We start from the raw sequence: 19,844 nt of genomic DNA on the forward strand, positions 1-19,844 counted from the left end.
TCAGCAAAGTGATGTCTCTGCTTTTTAATATGTTCACTAGTATGGCAAAACCAATACAATATTGTAAAGTAAAAAAAAAATAATAAAATTAATATGTTGACTAGATTTGTCACAGCTTTTCTTCCAAGGAGCAAGTATCTTTTAATTTCATGACTGCAGTCACTGTCCATTGTGATTTTGGAGCCCAAGAAAATAAAGTCTGTCACTGTTTCCATTTTTTTCCCCCATCTATTTGTCATGAAGTGATGGGACTGAATGCCATGATCTTAGCTTTTTGAATGTTGAGTTTTAAGCCAGCCTTTTCACTCTCCTCTTTCACCTTCATCAGGAGGCTCTTTAGTTCCTCTTCACTTTTTGCCACTAGGGTGGTGTCATCCGCATATCTGAGGTTATTGATATTTCTCCCAGCAATCTCAATTTCAGCCTGTTAAGTCATCCAGCTTGGCATTTCACATGATGTACTCTGCATAGAAGTTAAATAAGCAGGGTGACAACATACAGCCTTGACATACTCCTTTCCCAATTTTGATCCAGCCCGTGGTTCCATGTCAGGTTCTAACTGTTGCTTCCTGACCTACATGCAGCTTTCTCAGGAGGCAGGGTAAGGTGGTCTGGTATTCCTGTCTCTTTAAGAATTTTCCACAGTTTGTTGTGATCCACACAGTCAAAAACTTTAGTGTAGTCAGTGAAGCAGAAGTAGATGTTTTTTCTGGAATTCTCTTGCCTTCTCTATGATCGAACCAATGTCGGCAATTTGATCTCTGGTTCCTCTGCCTTTCCTAAATCCAGCTTGTACATCTGGAAGTTCTCAGTTCACATACAGTTGAAGTCTAACTTGAAGGATTTTGAGTATTACCTTGTAAGCATGAGAAATGAGTGCAACTGTGCAGTAGTTTGAACATTCTTTGTCATTGCCTTTCTTTAGGATTGAAATGAAAACTGACCTTTTCCAGTCCTATGGCTACTGCTAAGTTTTCTAAATTTGCTGGCATATTGAGCGCAGAACAGTTTTTGAGTATGATTATTTCTCTGTCATGACAGCCCTTATATGGTTGACCTCTGAACAATGAGGGGATTAGGGGATCAACCCTCCTAGCAATGGAAAATCTGCCTATAACTTACAGTTGGCCCTTTGTATCTGTGGCTCCTTTTGAATCAGCAGTTCTACATTAGTGGATTCAACCAACACAGATGTTGTGGTACTGCCTGGTTGACTCTTGAAAAAAATCTGCTCTTAAGTGGATCCTCCCTGTTTAAGCCCATGTTGTTCAAGAGTTAACTGTAGTGTTTATGGCTATTTGGGACTCCAGTTGTGTTGAGTCACTGTAAGTCTCTCTCACAAAACAGAGTTCTCTTATTCAGGCATACCTCCATAGCACCTAACTCTGGGTCAGCATTTGACAAAAATTTTAGAGCTAAATTAAGTTTGAATATGTTCTTATGGGGCAGATGAGACGGAAAAAGAGGTTACTCATTGGTAACATCTGAAGCAAAACTGGATAAGTACTTAAAGAAAGGAAGATTATATGTATTTAACCCTACATATGGTCATCTACCCAGACTCTACATTAAGTATATGATTTACAACTACGAATATCATGGCATCTGGTCCCATCACTTCATGGGAAATAGACGGGAAACAGTGTCAGACTTTATTTTGGGGGGCTCCAAAATCACTGCAGATGGTGACTGCAGCCATGAAATTAAAAGACGCTTACTCCTTGGAAGAAAAGTTATGACCAACCTAGATAGCATATTCCAAAGCAGAGACATTCCTTTGCCGACTAAGGTCCGTCTAGTCAAGGCTATGGTTTTTCCTGTGGTCATGTATGGATGTGAGAGTTGGATTGTGAAGAAGGCTGAGCGCTGAAGAATTGATGCTTTTGAACTGTGGTGTTGGAGAAGACTCTTGAGAGTCCCTTGGACTGCAAGGAGATCCAACCAGTCCATTCTGAAGGAGATCAACCCTGGGATTTCTTTGGAAGGAATGATGCTAAAACTGAAACTCCAGTACTTTGGCCACCTCATGCGAAGAGTTGACTCACTGGAAAAGACTCTGATGCTGGGAGGGATTGGGGGCAGGAGGAGAAGGGGAGGATAGAGGATGAGATGGCTGGATGGCATCACTGACTCAATGGACATGAGTCTGAGTGAAGTCCGGGAGTTGGTGATGGACAGGGAGGCCTGGCGTGCTGCGACTCATGGGGTCGCAAAGAGTCGGACACGACTGAGCGACTGAACTGAACTGAACTGACAACTAAAAATGTAACCTTAAAATTTCCATCACTTAATGGAAAATATATATCTAGTAACTAAAAAATAGAAATAAGACATTATGTATTAAGACATTTTCTTCTTAATACAAACGGGACCAGCTTACAAAACATGTTTTATCTACAGTGGTCTGGTCTTAGGTAAAAATGTAGTCTTTAAAGTCTGTAGATTTAGTAATGAGGTTTTTTTTTTTTTTTTCTGTTAGAATTGATTATGACTTTTCATAGGGATAGTTGCATTTCTAAGCTTTGCTTCACTGGGGTAAAAAAAAAAAAAAAAGCCCTATCTAAAGTATCAGCAGGCAGATAGGGCATTTGTTTTGGGAGGCAAGGTGTCTCTCCCTGGCAACTCCCCTCCTAAATGACATCTCATAGATACATGCTGCTGCTGCTAAGTAGCTTCAGTCATGTCCGACTCTATGTGACCCCATAGACAGCAGCCCACCAGGCTCTGCAGTCCCTGGGATTCTCCGGGCAAGAACACTGGAGTGGGTTGCCATTTCTTTCTCCAATACATGAAAGTGAATAGTGAAAGTGAAGTCGCTCAGTCATGTCCAACTCTTAGCAACCCCATGGACTACAGCGCATCAGGCTCCTCCATCCATGAGATATTCCAGGCAAGAGTACTGGAGTGGGGTGCCATTGCCTTTTCTGAGAAACATGCTCAGTTCAGTTCAGTTGCTCAGTCATGTCTGACTCTTTGTGACTCCATGAACTGCAGCACACCAGGCCTCCCTGTCCATCACCAACTCCCGGACTTCACTCAAACTCACCTCCACCGAGTCGGTGATACCATCCTACCATCTCATCCTCTGCTGTCTCCTTCTCCTCCTGCCCCCAATCCCTCCCATCATCAGAGTCTTTTCCAATGAGTCAATTCTTCGCATGAGGTGGCCAAAGTACTGGAGTTTCAGTTTTAGCATCATTCCTTCCAAAGAACACCCAGGACTGGTCACCCTTAGAATGGACTGGTTGGTTGGATCTCCTTGTAGTCCAAGGGACTCTCAAGAGTCTTCTCCAACACCACAGTTCAAAAGCATCAATTCTTCGGTGCTCAGTTTTCTTCACAGTTCAACTCGGAAAAACCATAGCCTTGACTAGATGGACCTTTGTTGGCAAACTAATGTCTCTGCTTTTCAATATGTTATCTAGGTTGGTTATAACTTTCCTTCCAAGGAGTAAGCATCTTTTAATTTCATGGCTGCAATCACCATCTGCAGTGATTTTGGAGCCCAAGAAAATAAAGTCTGACACTGTTTCCACTGTTTCCCCATCTATTTCCCATGAAGTGATGGGACCAGATGCCATGATCTTCGTTTTCTGAAAGTTGAGCTTTAAGCCAACTTTTTCACTCTCCACTTTCACTTTCATCAAGAGGCTTTTTAGTTCCTCTTCATTTTCTGCCATAAGGGTGGTGTCATCTGCATATCTGAGGTTATTGGTATTTCTCCCGGCAATCTTGATTCCACCTTGTGCTTCTTCCAGTCCAGCGTTTCTCATGATGTACTCTGCATAGAAGTTAAATAAGCAGGGTGACAATATACAGCCTTGACGTACTCCTTTTCCTATTTGGAACCAGTCTGTTGTTCCATGTCTGGTTCTAACTGTTGCTTCCTGACCTGCCTATAGGATTATCAAGAGGCAGGTCAGGTGGTCTGGTATTCCCATCTCTTTCAGAATTTTCCACAGTTTATTGTGATCCACACAGTCAAAGGCTTTGGCATAGTCAAAAAGCAGAAACAGATGTTCTTCTGGAACTCTCTTGCTTTTCTGACGATCCAGCGGATGTTGGCAATTTGATCTCTGGTTCCTCTGCCTTTGCTAAAACCAGCTTGAACATCTGGAAGTTCATGGTTCATATATTGCTGAAGCCTGGCTTGGAGAATTTTGAGCATTACTTTACTAGCATGTGAGATGAGTGCAATTGTGCAGTAGTTTGAGCATTCTTTGGCATTGCCTTTCTTTGGGATTGGAATGAAAACTGACCTTTTCCAGTCCTGTGGCCACTGCTGAGTTTTCCAAACTTGCTGGCATATTGAGTGCAGCACTTTCACAGCATCATCTTTCAGGATTTGAAATAGCTCCACTGGAATTCCATCACCTCCACTAGCTTTGTTCATAGTGATGCTTTCTAAGGCCCACTTGACTTCACATTCCAGGATGTCTGGCTCTAGGTGAGTGATCACACATGATACATGCTAAAAAGGTCAAAATGAGACTTGGACTTCCCAAATGGTTCTCTGTTTTTCTAAAGCAGCAGGTCTTAGACCAAAAGTTCTCCATGCAAGAAGCTGCTTGAACCACAATGTAACCACTGGCTTCCCTCTGCCCAAAGCCACAAGTAATTAACTGCCCATGATAATCACAGCACCTCGTACATGCAGCAAACTTGTGACATGAGTAACATCACAGACTCTCTGGCAAATCTCCGCTTTGAGATACAGACCAGCTTACAGAGTTTACAAGAGATGAAAAACATGAACTTACAGATAAGCACAAACAGTTCACCACTAACTAGAGACGTTGGTCCCATTTTGTAGTTTTTTCCCCTCTAGGCATGGTGTTTTATAAAACTAGAGAAGATGCTATTTATTTCATGGACCCAAACTCTGTGGGTAATGTAACTTGCTAACTAGTGGAAATCATCACCCATTCAGAGCAGGCACCAGCAACAATGGATTTCCAGTGAGTCTGTTACTGGCAGGATTTGAGAATGCCTCTGTTTCTGAATTCTGAAACAAAGATTTAATGAGTTCCTGCTGCTCTGAAGATACAGTATGCAAAGCTCAGGGTACCAAAAAATAAATATATAACTCTAGGTTTAAAAAAAATTTACAGTCTACTTGCAGAGGGTAGTAAGTACACAAAAATTTAACCAGTGTTTGGAGACATATTTAATAATATGATAGCCTAGAAAGTCAGATCGAGGAGGCAGGGATTTTTGTCTGTCACTGCTGCATCCTCAGCTCCTAACACAGTAACAAGCACATATTTAGTGCTCCATGAAACATTTTTTTTTTTTTTAAATGAATGAGCCACACAGGCAATGGGTATCATGGGATTCACAGGGAGAGAGCTGCCTGAATGAAGAGGTCATCAAAGGCACCATGGATGAGGCGATATGGCATCTGAGCCTTCATATACATAGAGTTAGGTAAGCTTATTAAATTTAGTATATCATTTATTCAGTGTCTCCTACATGGTAGGGTACTGGTGGGGAGGGGAGAGCAAAAACCAAATCCCTCACTGATCTAGGATGATCCTGAGAGTTTCACTCTGAGGCTAAAAGCCAGTCCTCTTTGTCAAATACTGCTTATCATTCAAAACATGTGCAGAAAAGCAAAAGAGTGAAATAATTAAGAAGTCAGTAGTCTGAAAGCAGATGGTGTAGCAGTAGAAAAAGAGAGGGTACACTGTTTCTTTCTTGCCTTCCATTTCCTTTCATTTCTTGCTAAACATGGTTCAGAAGTCCTGGGAAGGGGTGGAAATGCAGAGGAACAAAAATGCTGTCCTTTTTGTCACTCTTATCCCTTCGGCTTTGTTTTCCAGCCTAGAGGCTGGTTATACATTAGGCACGGTCGTCTAAACATCACTGTTGTCTAATGCTTAACCTCACTGCCCTCTCCTTTCTTTCAACCCATTCGCAGCTGCCACCTTGAAGTGAACAACAACAACAGACACACATACACTGCTGTCTGCATTCCTGGGAAATCAACATACTTGTTTTTCATCATTTCTCTTGCAAATATAAAAATTACCCTGACCCTGGCCAGTCAGGACATAACTGGGAGACTAGAAAAATAGATACTGAGAGGAGGTCTGAAATCTTTCCACCTGCTCCTTAAGTAGGAAAGCCATGCAAGGTGATGAGGGTTTCTGATGGTAGAAATCTCACCATTCTTAGCTGTTATCTGGCATCTTTGCTGCGTAGGATTCTCTGATGGCTCAGCTGGTAAAGAATCCACCTGCAATGCAGGAGACCCCAATAGGATTCTTGGGTTGGGGATATCCCCTAAAGAAAGGACAGGCTACCCAATCCAGTATTCTTGGGCTTCCCAGGTGGCTCAGCTGGTAAAGAATCTGCCTGCAATGCTAGAGACCAGGGTTCGATCCCTGGGTTGGGAAGATCCCCTAGAGAAAGGAATGTCTATCCACTCCAGTACTCTTTCCTGGAGAATTCCATGGGCAGAGGAACCTGGTGGGCTATAGTCTGGGGTCGCAAAGAGTCAGATATGACTGAGCTGTTTTCACACTTTTGCTGCAGCAAATTAGCGCACATTATTGTTTCATGTTGCTGGACTCGTGTTTAGAGGAAAAACCCCCAAAAGTGTGTGTGTGTGTATGTGTATATATATCTATCTGTAATTTATCTGTGTATTTATTTATGTATATATATATATATGTATACACACACACACACACCTTTTGACTTCACTGCTTCTATTAATTGGCTTCACTTGGAAACATGGTGAATTCAGGAAGCTTCTGTGCCATACAGTTTGGCTCTGAGCTTCAGGGTTCAGAGACCTTGGCTGAATCTGGGCACTACAAGAAGTTAAAACATCTATGTTTCCATCTACATGTTGAGGGATGTCAAAACATACCTCAAAGCATTATTCTGAGAAATAGACAATAGACAACCCCCTCAATGTGTTGCTTACAGTCCCTGAGGTAGTGCACGTATTAATGTTAGCTATTCCTATAACTATTCTCCTCTGTTTCCCAGTCTTGAGCCTGACATCAAATTAATCATCTTAGTCACACTTTATTAGTCTAATTACTTAGGCCAAACACCTTAGGGTAGGCTTTCTCACTCAATGCATGGTACTTTGAACCAGATAATTCTTTGTTGTGGAGGGATCTCTTGTGCCTTTTGACATATGTCCCCTGGGGGGCAAAAGCATTCGTGGTTGAGAACCACTGTGGTAGAGTCATTCTTGATTTTTCTCTTTTTTGCACACTTTTGTACCTAATCCATCAACAAATCCCATTAACTCTCCTCTAAAGACGATCTTCTCTTACTCTGTCTTCTCTTACCTCCCTCACCTCGCCACCAGCATCCTTCATCATTTCTGTGTCAGTCTCCTTGCCAGTCTGTCATCCCCTAGCCCTCCTCTCCACCCTCATTCAGTTCCAACCACAGTGGTCTCCTGGTTGCCCCTTAAACACAACAGACAAGCTTTGCAATCTCCTTTTGTTCTTGCAAAACTGAAACTCTATCCATTAAACAGTAACTCCCAATTGCCTCTTTTCCCTAGCTTCTGGCAACCACCATTGTTATTTTTTGTCTTTATGAATTTGACTACTTTTAGGTAGCTCTTATAAGGGCAATCACATTACTCTTTGTCTTTCCACAACTGGCTTATTTCAGTTAATGTAATGTCCTCAAGGTTCAATGATGTGTCAGAATGCCCTTCCTTTTTAAGGCTGAATACATTTCATGATATGTGTATGCCACATTTCAAAAAGTCCATTTACCTATCAATGGACAGAGGGGGAATTCTTGGATCAAACAGTAATTCTATTTTTACTCTTTTGAGGAACTACCATATTGTTTTCCACAGTGGTTGCAACATTTTATATTCTCACCAACAGTACACAAGGATTCCAAATTCTTCACTCTCTCACAACACCTGTTACTGTCTTTGTTTTCGATAGTAGAAACCTTAATGGGTGCAAGATGGTCACTCACTGTGGTTTGGATTTATATTTCCCTAAAAGAGTTGACTCATTGGAAAAGACTCTGAAGCTGGGAGAGATTGGGGGCAGGAGGAGAAGGGGACGACAGAGGATGAGATGGCTGGATGGCATCACCGACTCAATGGGTGTGAGTCTGAGTGAACTCCGGGAGCTGGTGATGGACAGGGAGGCCTGGCGTGCTGCGATTCATGGGGTCGCAAAGAGTTGGACACGACTGAGCGACTGAACTGAACAGAACTTAATGATTAGTGATGCTGGGCTGTTTCAAACGTCTAGAGTCCTCATCAATAGGGTGTGCACTTTATCCAGGCAGTGTTACATACATCTCTTTCTCATACCCATGTCTGTTTTACTTGATATATCTTGAGGCTCTGAATCTCTGAGTCTTTATTCACCTGGCTTCAGTTGTTAGTCAGGGAAGGGGCTACCCTTTTCCGTTTAACAATAAGATAGAAACCTGTGGATTAAAGTCCATTTTTGTCCTTCTCTCTCTCTCACTGCTTCTATAAGCAATTATCTCACAGAAAAGTTACAAGAGTAAACAACTGAATGTTTAAATTAGAACATTTATTGGTGAGACTTTCAGAAGCTCTCTGGGTAGATGATCACTCAGTTGACTTATTTATATAATTTTAATGTAACACTTGTCAATCAGATGTTTAACCTAGGAAATGGCTTCTTTCCCATCTAGTTTCAAATTTTTTCTCTTTTCAATCTTGCAGCATCTTAGCTTTACAGAGTTACTTGCAGTCACTGACTTACTTTATCTTGTACATATGATCCATATTAATAATCCATATTAATCAGTATTCCATAAAGTCTGGAACAAGCTCATGTGTATTCACTAGAAACCTACCAAGAATAAAGACATCTCATATTCTCATGATAATTTGTTTTCCATTTAGCACTGATGAGTTCCTCTAAGACACTCAGAAATATTTCTCCAAGAAATATTACATTTTGCATACAAAATTCTGGACTGACCTGCCTTTGAGAGCTCATTTCAGTCAACACTTGCTTTCTTTACTGTGACTTTAAGGCTGTGTTGTAACAATGATCCAATGGTGATTATACTGTCAAATGACAATACAAATTTGCACATTATCCTAAGCTTCAAGAACACAGATGACTGACCTCCCAGAAAGTAGATAGTATCTTCATCCTTCCTTTCTTTACTGTCTTCCAATTTTACCGAACAACTTTTAGAATTTGTTCTTTGGCTTCTCTGTAAGTTGTTTTCTATTCCATGTGGCAGAGAGCTCCCTTCCAAATTCTTTCAGAAGTTCCTCTTCTTTTTGCAGTCTTTAAACACAGGTGTTCCTCAAGTCTCTGCTCAGTCTCTTACTATGCCTTCCTGCAAATCCCATTCATCTCAAATTTCCATTTTTATCTCTCTACATGCCCAAATGCATGCCACTGGCATGGCCTTTCCTGAGCTCCAGATAGGAATCCCCAGTGCTGGTGAGGAATTTTGTCAAAGTCACCTTATCTCAGTAAACCCAATCCTCCCCTATGCCTCCTTTCTGCTTATAGACAAGTATCCTACTCATCTGAGTTTATAAAACTTAAGTATCTTCTCTACTTTCATTTCTGCTGTCAACAACAAGTAGCCAATACTTAAAGCATTTAAAAGAGAGAGAGAGACTGTTCTGGGTTGGGGAACTCAGGCAAGGCTCCAAGGAAGACGTGACTTTGGAGGTGGACTTTAAAGGATATGGAGACGACTGTGCCAAGCAGAGAGGAGTGAGGGAGGGTTTTCAGACAGAGGATGAAAGAGGCAAAAAGGCCATGTTTCAGGAGAAGACTTAGCTGGACCAGTTAGAACAGAGTGGAAGAGGAGTTTAAGGTCATGGAGTTTAGAGTAAGAAGTTTGATTTGAAGTGAGAAGCCCTGAGAATCTAGTAAAGACTTCCCAGCTGAAGTAACATCATTTGAATTTACAATCTATTCTGTTGTATCCCACACTCTATCTTCTCTGAAAAACTATCCATCCTTACGTAATCCCTCTCTCTCTCTCTCTCTGATTCTTCTCTTTATTCGCCAGAATGTTACCCAGCACACTGGTAAATGTTTCATACATGAGTAAACAAGAAAATAGTACAAGTACAAATAAGGGAGCAGTGAGCATAGACAACAAACCACTAAAAAATACATGTTCCACTTAGCACTGGAACTTCGTAAGCTATTAGGCTTTCCCTCTAGGCTCAGCTGGTAAAGAATCTGCCTGCAATACGGGAGACCTGGGTTTGATCCCTGGATTGGGAAGATCCCCTGGAGAGAGGAAAGGCTATCCACTCCAGTATTCTAGCCTGGAGAATTCCATGGACTGTATCGTCCATAGGGTAGCAAAGAGTCGAACATGACTGAGAGAGTTTCACTTTCTAACCATCCAATGTCTCCTTTAGCATCCTCCCTTCTCTCACTCAGCTAACTAGTCCTGTTTACTTATAATGTATCAGATATAAAAAACTAAGGCCTCAAGAACGTACTTGTGGGAATCAAACAGATGTGTAAACAAACTCTAAAATAAGCCACAAGAAGGATTTGAGAGAAAAATGCTTAAAGTGATAATGGAACACAGTGAAAAGAACAAGTTCTGTGGAATGATGTATGAGCCATACAGACCATTCACTCAAAAAATATCATCTCCTATGTGTCTGTCTCATCACTGGCAGGATCATGTGTGGGATGTACACCCTGTTCCTAAGAACTCAGAATCTGATTAATAGAAAAATGCTCTTATTTATTGGGAACTGCCATTATCCCATAAATCCTCACATAAAAGCCTTTCTACAAAGAATCTGAGAAGCAGAGAAGACAGGTAATCTACCCAGTTGGAGCTGGGGTTGATTTCAAAGCTCATTATTTGTTTACTACACAGCGCCTCTCAGAATAGTACAGGGAAGGATGTACAAAGTGTTATGAGAACTTAGAACAGGGTATAACTGGAGGGAAACTAGGAAAATCTGCCAGGAAAAGATGGGATTTTATAGCAGAAAAGCAACAGGATGGCTGTTATTTGCTCTAATGAAAAAATCTTTAATATTAAGATCTAGTGACAGAATATTTTTTCACCCATTCTGCTATGTATTTGAAGCAGCACACAGATGCAATTTTACTGTTTTTTTTTTCCCCCATTTGGGTACCCAAGGTTATATGCAGAAGTGATTTAGGGGTGACATTTCCAGAAGAATTTATTTGCCCCATCAGAAGTCTGTTGCATGAGGCCTCTTCTCTCCCATCCTAACCCAACAGCAAAAATACCTGGGGCTCAAAGTTCACTACATATTATTATAGAAAACAAGGCCAGGGCACTGAGGAAAATCGGCTCATCCTTTTCCCTCATCCAAGCATGGCTCAACTGGTATAAATCAATTTATTTGCTCCGGGTTTGAGAACAGACATTTGAGCCTTACGTGTATAAAAAGCAAGTCACAACATCCCCAGCCTGAATAATTCATGTTGTTTGTAACAGGTCTTCTAAGCCTTTCTGTTAAACTTGAAGATTAGGTTTTTGGTTGTTTTTTTTCCTTCCTTAATCAAAGCTTATTTTGATTCAACTTTGAACAATTCCTCAAGCTGGATTGCTCAACTATTGGATTCTGTATTCTGGGCATTTGGAAGCAGGTTGCTGCTGGTTCTTAGGCCTGCTGTATTATTCAATGCCTTTGTAAATGATAAATAGGTTGAAAGCCTAGAAGGCTATTTTCTAATTTCTCAAGGGTCTCTTTACCACCTAATTTTCTTTTCATCAAATGTTATTTACTGAGTAACTCCAATCAACTGCTTTGGTCTTGCAGCTTGCTGTGATTTTAGCAGATAATAAATGTTAGCATGGGGAGGGTAAGAGATCCTAGCCTCAAATTTAGTAATACTGTTTGTTTGAAACTGACTCTGCCTTCATCAGACCAAGTCTCACAGGGAGCAAGCCCTTTACTCAGCCATCTTAGTAAGATACCCAGGGTTTCTGCTTGAATCTCTAGAATTTGCCACATGTGCAAGAGAAGAAAACATTTCAGTAATCTAAGAAACAATGTGATTTAATTTCTGTCTTGGAAATTGCTTTATATCATGTGTTTTACAGGCACATAGGCATATTAATGTGCAGTCTATCAAAAACATAAGAACAAAGATGTTAAATTAATATGTCACAAAGAAACTAGCAGGGAAGAATAATTTCTACTTGAAAGGGAAGTAGACTTAATATGGGAAGTCACAGAAGGCAAACATGTATACGGCAAGTCAGAGTAGCCCCTTCTACACCACCATATGTCAAACTGAGCAGTCTTTCATGCTGAACTCAAATGCAGCTCAGAATCCTTCTTAACAGAGTTCTCCAGTAAACAACTGGTGATCTTCAGCTGCTATGCCAGAGAAAAATTTTAGCCATTACCAATTTCTTAGGATAGTTATGTCCAAACGCAGGGACATTCATAAACAATCCAAGAGGTGGCCTTATTAAACACTATAACAAAATAACCTAACCACAAATGGGGAGGGAGTCCATGTGATTATTTCAGAATTGACAAGCAGAATGCCAGGGTTCCTGTTGCAGTGGGTTTTCCATGACAGTTTACTGTATTTTATCTCATTAATAGCTAGTTTATTGCATGGCCGTCTAGTTTACTCCATTAACAGTTATTCTGCCTCATTAATAGCAGGCTTGCACCTCCTTTGAACCTTTTGGCCAAAATCTCTGTGTAGGATCTCCTGACGTCAGTAATGGCATCTTTGACCTTCACTACGCAGAGCTTCTAAATTTTATATTAGTCCCTAACTTCTATCTCACACCTTTTATGCCTGAAATATAAAGAGCAGTTTCTGTTTCCCTGTGTGAAATGCAGGCAAACATGAGATGCCACATTTTACCATTTTATAGTCTAAAGAAGGCAGGTATTTTTCTATTCTTTTGAGCTCTAAATATAGTTCTTAATCCAGATGTTTATTTCTCTAACTGTGCCTTTCAGTATGACATTTCATAACAGTTATATAAAACCTATGCCAAACACTACTGCTTCACATGTGTTAAGTCTTAGCCTCACAAAAAGATGTTGTAAAGCTCTTTGAGAATTCAGGTAAGGACAAGACAATATTCCTGTTTTCCTTCTGACCTTGTCATTTTCAGAATTTATGAAAAGCTGATTATGAGAAGACTAAAACTTACTTCAAAAGAATGCTAGAAGATATTTTATCATTCAAGTTAGTAATATCAAATGTCAACTTTATGGCTTCACTCAAAAAGGAATGAGGTAGAGACAGGGACACACAGGTTGCCTTCAACACTATGGGTTTCTTCTAGTTGCCACCTGCAAATGAATGAGTGTGCCAATCTGTGTATTGTCAGCTTGGTAAAAAGTAACCACCTTCCCACAACTTTATCAGACTATTTTACTGCTGCTGCTACTGCTGCTAAGTTGCTTCAGTCGTGTCTGACTCTGTGCGACCCCATAGATGGCAGCCCACGAGGCTCCCCATCCCTGGGATTCTCCAGGCAAGAACACTGCAGTGGGTTGCCACAGTATTTAATAGAGAATTAACCACTACCTTCCAAGCTTCCCTGGTAGCTCAGTTGATAAAGAATCTGCCTGCAATTTAGGAGACCCTAGTTCAATTCCTAGGTCAGGAAGAGCCACTGGAGAAGGGATAGGCTACCCACTCCAGGATTCTTGGGCTTCCCTGGTGGCTCAGCTCGTAAAGAATCTGCCTGCAATGTGCAAGACCTGGGTTCGATCACTAGGTTGGGAAGATCCCCTTTGAGAAGGGAAAGGCTAACCACTCTAGTATTCGGTCCTTGAGAATTTCACGGACAGTATAGTCCATGGGGTCATAAAGAGTCGAACACGACTGAGCGACTTTCACTTCACACCAGCCTTCCAAGCTTTCTTCTGTTTCACAGAGGAGAAGTCAGGGACTATATCCCCAATTCCTGTTCCCTTACAGTTCTAGATTACAGCTGGCCCTCAAGAAGAACAAATATAAGATCTGAAAGGTGAAAGAGAATAAGAAATCTTAGGCCTTTATTTCCTCAGAGCAGTGGTAACCAGACATTCAGGCTGAGGTATTTCACAGCAGCTTCCCAATGAGCTGATGAAAAACTATGCTTTGTGACTCTGCAGTGGGAGCTGGTGGGAGTTTTCTGGAGACTCAAGAACCACAGCAGACTCTGAGTGAGCTCTACAAGCCACCTGCTTCAAAGCTTTTGGCTGAGATCTGTGTACCATCCCCAATCTTTACTTCCCTAGCACTTCTAATATAAGCCCGTAATTCCTATCTATTGGGTTAGCCAAAATGTTCTTTCTGGTTTTCCCATGTCATGGAAAAACCCTAACAAAATTTTTGGCTAACCTAATAAAATTCATCACCACTGAAATATAGAGTAGCATCTTTTTTTTCCTGCCTGAACATTATCTAACATAAGTGAATGAATAAAAGAATGAATACTCGGAATACTTATCAAGCATTATAGACTGCTCATATTATGAAAACAACTGAGAAACAAGTGAGAGTATTTGTTGCTAAGCAAATACTTGAGTTTCCATTATTTCCAATCCTCTTTTGCAGTTGGTTGGGATCACGGAATTAATTCTGGCCATGAGGATTATCCATAAGCAAACTGATGGACCATTTCAGGACCAAGGCATTTAAGAGCTTCTCTTGCTACCTCCACACTCCACTCCTCTTTCGCAGAGGTTCTGTGTTACAATGAGATGACAGTTTCCAGGAGATGGGGGCTCTGAACACTACCAGCAGTGGAGCTACCTTGTTGATCTTTGTTGAACGTGTAACATGAACAAGAAGGAAATCTCTGCCAAGCATAAAGTGCTGAGATTCTGGTTAAATTTGTTATCACAGCTGGCCCTAGCTCTGTCTGTTTCACAGGCACAAGACCTACTTAAGAAACAATGGAACCTGTCTTAAAATTTGAAACAATTTCACTTCTAAGTAAAATGTACTATGTTATCATTAAGAGAAATGCAGTATATTATTACTGAAATAATCCTATTGAAATAGTGTATGCAGATACTGACACAGACACAAACACATACACGTATATGTAAAGTGTTAGTCGTTCAGTCGTGTCCAACTCGTTCTGACCCCGGGGACTACAGACTGCCAGGCTTCTCTGTCCGTGGAATTGTCCCGGCAAGAATACTGGAGTGGGTTGCCATTCCCTTCTCCAGAGGATCTTCCTGACCCAGGGATCAAACCTGGGTCTCCTGCATTGCAGGCAGATTCTTTACCATCTGAGCCACAGTGGAAGCCCCTATGTATATGTAAAGCATACACTCAAATGTTGAGAACTACAAAACAATTAGTCAATAAATGGAGACACAAAAATATAATTCACACAGTGAAAATATGAACTCCAAACAAGGTATTTTCCTTCACTAGTAATAAAAATGCAAACTGAAATAAGCTGTCACTTTAAAGTTATATGAGATTATCAGTTAAAGTGTCCATTTTAGAAGAACAATACTTCAAGTTGGCTGAGTCATAACAGGGAAACGTTCTCACCCAAATTTTGGTGGTGCAGTATAAATAAATGTTTTTAGAAAGGAATTTAGCAGGAAATGTGAAATAAAACTGGTCCTAACCTTTGCCCTCATAGTTCCATTCTGGTGAATAATTGAAAAGTGGAGAAAAAGTGGAGCCATATATAAGAACAAGTGTGTTGCCAATACTGTACATAATAGTGCAAAAACTGAAGTAAGAACAGATGTAACAACTATGGTACATTAACATGATAGGATGTTATATCACTATTAAAAAGGTAATATAAAGCAGGTTTTCAACTCAACCATGCATCACAATTATACACTGCTTGGCCCCAGTCTCAGAGGATGTGATTTGGTGGATCTGGATTGGGAGCCAAGAATTTGTATTTCTAAGAAGTTTTCAGGAGATACTGCTGATGCTGGTCTAAGGACACACCCCTAATATAAGGTTTGCAAAATATAAGGTAACTTTTATAATAGAATGTTAAGTAAAGAAAAAAACTTTGAAATCATCCACTAAGATACATCCAGTCAGTAATACAGAGACATTTTTAGAGGAATAGTGGTTAAGAGCACAGGATGAGGAACTGGCTAGACAAAATGGAATTTCAGCTCTGATGGTAGACACTATGGGCCCAATGGTCTAGTCCTACGAACTCTTCATGGCTCTTTAAAAATGCTTTCAGAGAAAAAAGAACTAGCAAAGTACACAGAGAAAACTGAAGGAAATAAATTAGTATTTGAAGTGTCTAAAAAACAAAATATTGAGCTTATATCAATTAAAAGTCAACTCATAATTATACACAGATTTATTTCAACACTAGCAGTAGGAGTGTACTAAATTGTGGAGTAGAAAATGGCAACACAGTCGAGTATTCTTGCCAGGAAAATCCAATGGACAGAGGAGCCTGGCGGCCTACAGTCCAGGGGGTCACAAAGAGTCATACATGCCTAAACAACTGAGCAGTATGTGTATGTGTTTTGATTAATTTCTTGCCATGGTATGCAGTGGTGCTTCCAGAGTAAAGAAGTTGGCACCTTTTTTTGTCAATAGTTTTTAAACACCAATCTCAATTAAACTTATCAATGACAAAGGAAGAGTCCTTGTTACATCTGGCTCTGCCATTCATCAACAGGCTTCACTCATCTCATCTCCCTCAACGGTGTCAGTTAATCTTTATTTCATGCATAATCTATTCTCCACACAAATCTACCACAGCAGATTAAATATGTGTGCATGTATGTGTGTGTGTGTATATATATGTGTGTGTATATAAATATATATATATATCAGCTAAAACTCTCCAATGGGCTCCTACAGAAATGTGAAGGAAAGGAAAAATTCAAACTCTAAGTACAGGGACCACGTGCCCTGATTTGCTTGAGTCAGACATGGTGTTTACCTGCTGTCCTGGATTAGCTGTCAGTAATGCCCATGTGATTCAGAAGTGTTTTTGTTTGGACAATAAGGATAAGGATAGTTGTGATATTGTGATTTATAAGAAAAATATGTTTGGTCTTTGCCCAGGGTTCCTGAGCCACAGTTCACCAAGCCCTTGGACTCTGAAGGAGGAGGAGTGATGCAGCTGTCTCTTATCATGCTAATGAGGTCAGGCCCCACCTAGGACAGCAGTTGCCTGCTGCTGCTGCTGCTGCTGCTGCTGCTGCTAAGTCGCTTTAGTCGTGTCCGACTCTGTGCGACCTCATAGATGGCAGGCCTGCTAGAAAGAATCAATCACGTTAGGTTCCATCCATTACTCCCCTCACCACACCCACTCTCCTCCACCCCTGACCCCCAAGGGGGGCAGAGAGAGGGCCAGTGGTTTATTTAACCGATCACGACTATGTAATGAAGTCTCCATAAGACCCGAAAGGACAGATGTGGAAAACTTTCAGGCTGGAGAACATGTGGAGATTTGAGGAGAGTGGTGTGTCCAGAGACAGCATGGGAACTCTGTGATCCTTCTCCATACCTGCACTAGGAATCTCTTCCATTTGGCTGTTTGCCAGTTATATCCTGTCATAATAAACAAACAATCTGGTGAGTAAAATGCTTCTGCATTCTGTGCCTACAGAAGAGTCCAAGAAGGGGATCTTGGGAACCTCTGTTTTACAGTCAGTCAATCAGAAGTACAGGTAAAAAACAACCTGAACTTGCAACTGGCACCTGAAGTTCAAGGAGCGGGTGGTGGGAACCCCTCATTGTAGCCTGTCAGTCAGATGCACAGGTAACAATCAGGACTCAAGACTGACTGAAGGTCAGCAAGAAGGAGGGAATGCAGTCTTGTAGGACTGAAACTTAACCTGTGGAATCTGAAGCTGTCTTTGGGCAGACAGTATCAAAATTGAGTTGAATCACATGACACCCAGTTGGTATCTGGAGAACTGCTTGGTGGTCTAGGAACACTCCGCACTTCAGAAATGATACCATGATTGCACTTAATAGGATTGCCAGATAAACTGTAAAATACCAAATATTGCATAGGATATACCTATAGTATATTTTTTTCATCGTTCATCTGATATTCAAGTTTAACAGTCTCTTATATTTTTATTTGCTAAATCTGGCAACATTATTAACTTCACACAATGGCCTTAGGAGTTATGTCCCTGCCTACCACTCTGTCCTCTCTGCACCAGCCCTATCTGCCCTCAGACACCGTGAACGTCCATACTCATTCCCTCCTCTGCATCCTGCACTTGCTGTCTGATCTCCCTAGATCACTCACCTTCTTTTCTTAGTCTTTACTCAGCTGACTGCTTCTGATCAACAGGGTCTCAGCAAACGTCAGCTCAGAAAGACTTTTCCCAATCACCTGAGTGAAAGACGGTCCATATCCTCTCCTCTGCTTCTGTCACTATCTAAAATTAACAGCAGCTATTTCCATGGCTGATTTTCTCATCATAATAGATATTCCCTGAGATCAGGAAGGCTTGCCTGGGTTAAGTATACATGCCAGAGCAAAGCTTGGAATAGTCAGCACCCAGTAACTAACAATCCTTTTGTATCAAAACCCTAGTCTTGAGTTTCTGGGCACACACAGGGTCACACTTCTTTAGAAAGATCTAAGACTTGAATCTGAGCTATTTCCCAAAATGCAATGATTGTGCACATAATGGTTTTAGAAAGTATGTTAATCAAGGAACCACGAAAATCATTTAATCTAAGAAGTTTCCTCACCACCATCAAATACTGATTATATTTCCATAGAAACTGACTCATTACCATGCAGCTGATAAACAAGGCTAAGGGAGACCCCTGCAGAAATGTATTTGTTAGAATCTCCAATTCCATCTGCTGGCAGGAAATAATCATTTTTAAGACTGACACACAAAAAGTAACAATACCGCATACTTCCTTTCCCTATAGTAGAATCCAAGATTAATAAAGATAATAAAAATAAAATTACCATATTAAAAAATACAATGTTAAGGGCTTAGAAATATATGATGATAGATGTTGTGATGATGTCTAAAATAAAGACCTAAAATAAATATTTGAAGTTCTTAAAAAAAACTATTTAGGTTGTACTCTGTTAAAAACATTTAAAAAGATGAGAATAACTGAATGATTCCATGGATGAGGTGTATGCATGAAACAATTCTCTGTGTATGTAAATAACACATAGGTACACACATGTGAAGTAAAAGAAATTTTGTTTTCTATTTAATTTTAAACCAAAGGTATGAAATGCTTAAATGGAAACCCACCCCAGTATTCTTGCCTGGAAAATTCCATCGAAAGGGGAACCTGGCAGGCTACAGTCCATGGGGTTGCAAAGAGTTGTATGCACACACATGAAATGTTTATTTTCACATTCAAACACCATATTTTCATTCTTCTTTGGATATTATTTTAAAATAAGCCTCCTTTTCATTTATGCTGCAAGTAATTTTAAGGAGCACACCCTCATGAGAATCTGAGCTCCATACTGACCTGTTGTTGAAACCAGTAGGAAGGCTGTCACACCAGTGCCCTGGTCTCCCAGGTGATCTTCCCTGCCCTGTTTCACATTCAGAATTCAGGCCCTTGGCTTAAAGAGTCCATTCAGACTATGATACCTGACTCAGAATTGGCTCAGCACTGTTCTCACGAGTGTCGCTAATTCTACAGCCCTCTCTTGTTCTACAGAGCATTTTTATATTGAGGAGCTAAACCTGTTTCTATAATGCAAAAATGTGTTATCTGATAAGATTTTAAGGTTTAAGATCAATGTAGTAATTAACTTTTTTGTTCTGATTTACCTCTCAGTTTCACTCAGATACATGTAACCTTACTAGCTAAAGTAACAATTTTCACAAATGATTTTCTAATTATGAGTAATTAATTCATGATTATAGAAAGAGGTTTTCTACAAACTCTGCCTTCAGTTAC

The sequence above is a fragment of the Oryx dammah genome, unplaced genomic scaffold (assembly GCF_014754425.2).
Source record: "Oryx dammah isolate SB20612 unplaced genomic scaffold, SCBI_Odam_1.1 HiC_scaffold_9, whole genome shotgun sequence".
Classification (NCBI taxonomy): Eukaryota; Metazoa; Chordata; class Mammalia; order Artiodactyla; family Bovidae; genus Oryx; species Oryx dammah.